Source organism: Rhinolophus sinicus, chromosome 1 (genome assembly GCF_057876585.1).
Source record: "Rhinolophus sinicus isolate RSI-liver-muscle chromosome 1, RSI-T2T, whole genome shotgun sequence".
Lineage (NCBI taxonomy): Eukaryota > Metazoa > Chordata > Mammalia > Chiroptera > Rhinolophidae > Rhinolophus > Rhinolophus sinicus.
Window position 1 is genome coordinate 21,667,705 of NC_142501.1, and position 5,857 is coordinate 21,673,561.

Here is a 5,857-nt window from a genome sequence, read left to right on the forward strand (position 1 = left end):
CAACTGGTTAGTGCTTTGGGGGTCTTATTTTAAGAAGTGTTTGCCAACTCTAAGGTAAAGAAGATATTCTCATGTTTTCTTTCAGTTTTTCTGTAGCATCCACTGTCGGCATAACTTAACGGGGAACCAGCCAGCAGAGTATGTGGCAGCGTCCCAGCCTCAGCATCACAAAGCAGAGTATGGAAGGTTATGTGTTTGGAGTTAAGAGAATAATTGGTACAAGTCAACTTACCAAAACTAACTCAAGAAAAAAACAACAGTATTATATCTATTAAATACATTAAATATATATTTTAAAACTTCACACCAAGAAAACTCACTAATGAATTCTATCAAAAATATAAGGAAAACATCAGGCCAATCTTGCGCTCTCAAAGAACGGAAATATATGAATCACTGCTCAACTTGTTCCATGCAATTCTGCAGGGAAAGGATAGGTTTTCTAAAATAAATAGTGCTGGAATTATTATAACTCCTAGAGGAAAAAAAAACTTACCTGGACCCTCACTCACACTACGCACAAAGATTAACTTGCAGTGGATCATTAACCTAAATGTGCAAGCTAAATCAAGCTTCTAGAAGACAACATGCTCCTTCCTGTGAATCTTCACCCAGTGATGCCTCTTCTCCGTAGCAACTGCAGTTCTTTCACTGCTCAGTAGCTGAATCCAGGGTGGTGCCCCTCCTCTCCTTTCAGCTGGCAGCATCCCCTCTTCAGAGGTCTGAGTTTCAGCCCTGAAGGGTCCTGCTCTAAGATTCTAAGTTTTAATAATTCCAACCTCTTCTCTCTGTTTTCTCGGCCTTAGATATTGTAGCTGCTGCTGTTGCTATGTCCATAATATGTCAAAATTCTCGTTACTCTTAGTTACCTACTCAGTAGCTTTATGACTGGTTAATAATTCTTTAAATTATTTCTGTGCAAATAACTGGTGTCACATTTCTGTCTCCTGCTTAGAATATGATACATTAAGAAAATATCCAGAACATACAAAGAACTTCGACAAATTAGTATGAAAGACAGGCAACTGGCACATATGCAAACCTTATTACCGAAATATCTTTTATATGCACCCACCAAGAACATATAATGTACGTGGCATTTGTGGTAATAGCCAAAACCTTGAAACTACTTAAATGCCCATTATAAGTTAAATGGATAAATTATGCTATGTCCACACAACAAAATACATTATAACAATGACAATAATCTACCACTACATATAGAGTACATAATGTGATTTTATTTATAAAGCAGCAAAATCGGGGCGAGGGGTGGAATCCCAAAATCCATGGTGTTATGTTAGCACAGTGGTTGCTCTAGGCGGGTGGTTGGATAGGGAAAGAACTAGAAGAAAGATGAGTCTATGGTGGAACTGTGTATTGATCTGTGTGCTGGCTGTATGGTCTCTCGTTTTAGAAACAAACCCTTCCTTGACGTACTACCAACTCCCGAGTTGCTGCCCTATTCTCTTACGGCTGTTTACGCTTGTCATTAACACTAAAATTCTCACGGAAGTCACCTGATTGTAAATTTAGTAGACATCACTTCTCTGCCCACATTTTACTTAATGTAACTTTAACCATTCTTCAGTTTATTTTTTTTTTTTTATGGCTACTTTTTTTGTTTGTTTGTTTTTCTTCAGGATCCAGCAGCTCTAAGCCAAGTAGTTGTTTCAATCTAGATGTGGACAGCACAGCTCACGGTGGCCCATGTGGGGATTGAACCAGAAACCTTGTTAAGATCACTGTGCTCTAACGAACTGAGCTAACTGGCTGCCCCTGACCATTCCTCTTAAAATGCTCTTCAATGACACTGCATTCTCCTGGTCTTCCTTCGTTATCCATCCCTTAAGTGCTGATATTCATCCTTAGGCCTTTCTCAAATCTGGATAGTCTTACATCTTCCCATCACTTGGAATGTATCTATTTGCTATGGACTCCCAACTCTTTCTAGTTTCTCTACTAAGATTCAGAGTTAACTGAACAGCCAACAATGGATCTCCATTTGGATTTAGTCATAGTATCAGTGCTTACTATATATGTCAAGTATTGTGTTAGGTGCTCGAATTTCTCACAGGGATATCAAGATATTCAAACCCGAAGTTTATCTTCTGTCCCCCCACCCTCCCATTTAGTCTTCCTTTAAAATTCTTTCAGTGACTGGCACCATCTTCCACTAGGCCAATGAAGTAAAAAACCTCCAAGTAATTTTTCAGTTATCCTTCTCTGACGTATCAAGTCTGTTGAATTTATCTCTGAAAGGTAACTCAAACCTACCTACACCTCCAATTTTATTGCTATTCATTCATATTTCATATACAATTTTTTGAAATGAACAGATCAATTCTACAGAAATGTCCATGAATTCCAAAGCAACACTTAACATTGTCTCCAATGCTATGTAGCACGACCAAATTAAATAGTCGTGCGCCCTCATCTGCAGTTTCACTTTCTGTGGTTTCGGTTACCTGCAGTCAAGCAGTCTGAAAATATTAAATGGAAAAGTCCAGAAATAAACAATTCGTAAGTTTTAAATTGTGCGTTGTTCTAAGTAGTATGAAGAAATCTTGCACTGTCCCACACTCCCACCTGTGACGTGAATCATCCCCTTGTCCAGCGCATCCATGCTGTACACGCTCCACACCTGTTCGTCACTTGGTAGCCACTTCAGTTATCAGATTGACTGTCACCATATTGCAGTGCTTGTGTTCAAGGTAGCCATCACAATGCCTATACATCACTCACATGAGTAGTCTTGTCAGAGACCACATTCTCATAACTTTTATTACAGTATACTGTTCTAATGGTTCTATTTTATTATTGTTCATCTCTTACTGTGCCTAATTTACAAATTAAACTTTATCATAGGCAAGTATGTACAGGAAAAAGCAGTATGTACATAGGATTCAGTACTAGGAGCAGTTCCACTTGGGGTCTTGGAACATATCGCCTGTGCGTAAGGGGGGACTACGGTATCTGTATAATCCCCCAGATTAAGATAGCTGTGATAGCCAAACTACAAGTGGAGCCTCAACCATCCCTGCCTCCTGGTATTCACCTGTATACTCCCTTCCCCATTTTGAGTTGACCTGTAAGGCCCATGGAATCTGGCAAAAGTGATGGTATGTCATGTCTAATATTCGGTTGTGTAAATGCTGCAGCTTCAATCATGGGTGCCCTTTCTTTCTTGCATTACTCTGAGAAAGCCAGCTGTCATGTTATGAGGGCACCAGGTAACCTGTCTCCAGCCAACAGCCATTAGGAACTGAGGCCTGCCAACTACATGAGCTTGGAAGATTTTGCCCCACTTGAGGCTTCAGATGACACTGTAGCACTGGCTGACAGTTTAATTACAAAGCCATGAAATCTTGAGTCAGAACCACACCGCTAAATCACTTCCTTGACCCATAGAAAGTGCAATGATTGTTTTAAGTTGCTAAATTTTGAGGTCACATAGCAATAGATAACTTATTTCTTCTTTCAAAGCACAAGATGTGATAGACTATAATTTGTTACTAGGACAAATAAAAGTGCTTTGCAATTTCAAATTACTATTACAACAGCAATGTGTTAAATTCTGGACAATAAAGTCAATAGAAGTCTAGTATAAAAGCATATGATCAAGATTGTATTTTCATCATCAGCTTTGGTTTATTCCAAACAAGCTCTGACAAATATTTGGTTTTGACTTACAAGGGTTAAACATTACTAGTTTCTTGGGGAGGACTCCATGCTCCAAGCCACACCCCAATGGGAGCCTCAAATACAGGCCCATTAAAAGCTTTCATTCCCTTCAGATGAGCTGGTATTGAGGTGGAAGGGAACAAAAAGTGTTAAAAATGAAGTAAACATTTCTTGAAACTTCTTCCGGATCAGCTGGTCTTCTTTCTGGAACATCTCTTGGAGCAGAAGACCCTGAACCCCAGAACTCTGCAAAGACTTGAAAGGCCACACCACCTCCCTCAGCAGGACACAGGTTCACCATTGGTGCTGTGAGCTCATTGTTAAGCACGCATACACAAAAGCGTACAGAAATGTGAGGATTCCTCAGGAGGATCAGGCCATGGGCATATCCCTGTGGGGAGCTGATGGTGAGGGAGGACGCCAGGCAGCAGCAGCTTGCCCGAAGTTGCTTTGAGCTGCCAAGGAGCAGAGGGACAGATGCTCATCCCAGGTGGAGGCCAAAATGTTAGAGGAAAGAGGGCAGCGAGGTTCTTCCTCATAATCTTGTAGACCTGGTGGGACAAGGATGGCATTGACCCTGGACATCGAAGGGATTAGAGGGCTGCTACAGCCATCAGCCAACAGCAGCGTCCACATCTTAGTGCTCCTCTTCCGGAGGCTGCTGTCAGCAGAGCACACGTGAAAGGGACGTCCTCATAAATAGTCTCCATTGGGTGGTAGGGCTTTTGTCCTCACCCTGAACATGCCACCTCAATCAAACACTGAACCCGAACTGGGTCTCTTCTAAGAGTTTAAGACAGTTCTTTCACATAAATGATTCAAAGATATGAGACACGTCAAAAAACCTGAACATTTTGTATCGGTCCCCTCAGCATATGGCTGCATTAGCTATTTCTGTAATCCCAGAAAGTCACAGAATTTCTGTGTTCTGGGACTAGTGAACACCATTTGATGTTCTCTGGGTCATTTCAGAAAGAGTTTGCAGAATTCTTTTGATATGTCTATTAGATTTTTCTCAAAATCTTAGTACCCTTAGGTAAAAGTACAGAATGAGAATCTAAGATGTATTAATATTAAAAGATAATGGAGTAAAAAAAAAATTACTAATTTCTCTCAATAAGATAAAGAATAATTAATAACAATACTTAAATTAATAATAAACCTATAATGTTAAAAAAAAAAGACAGCAATTCATCAAACACACACACACACTAAATAAACCTATATTGTTATTAGTTAATGATATGGTCAAAAATTTTTTTCTTTTTAAAATAAGTTCAAAGTTTTTATTTTTTTGGAAAGAAAAGCAGGTTTATTCAAAATGCCAGCATTCTGTGAGGATGGTGGACTCCTGTGCAAAATCCATCCCCCCAAGATATTTTTAAAACTGCATCCATTAGCTGCCAAACATGATACCTAGCACAGAGGAAGTATCAAATAAATATTTGGAGTGGTAAAAATTTATAAGCAATCAATTCCAAAGCACTGTGAATTAACCTAAGTGTCATCAACTGTCAGTTCAACTAGTGATTCTAAACCAGAACGTAACAAAATTGTTTTGCATCCCCTTGCACTCAAGACTCTGTGTCTCCTCCACTTGCTTTCCAAATCTTTGGTGAGAAGATGGTAGGTGAACTCTGAAAAGCTCTGTGACTGACAGATTGACCACATATGTTCATAACCTCTTCCTGTTGCGAATCTATTACTAAAAGGGGAATTTAAAAATGTTTTAACACAATGACAGAAAATGGGAGAGAAGGGAGACATCAAAAGACAATATATTTCAAAAAACTGTATGGAGATGGAAAACATTAAAAAATAGAAAATGAATTAACAAAGCTAAAGTAGGCTCAAACTTAAATGGCTACAGAGAAAGATTAAACTAGAAGTGAACCTTAACTCCTGAAGAGGTTTGGAACCTAGACACCCCACCAAAGTCATGGAAGGAGCAAGGCTGAATATGAGAACTAGTGGAGAGTATGAACAGAATGTTCATTTTCCCGGTCCCCTCTGCCACAGCATGTGTAACCAGACCCATCATTTCCCAGCTGTGAAAACTTGGGCAAGTTCCTTAACCCCTTTGGGCATCATTTTCCTGATTTGTAGTAAGAAAAAACCTTCTTCACAGGATCATTATGAGGATTAAGTGAGTCAATAAATCAAGTGCATAGAA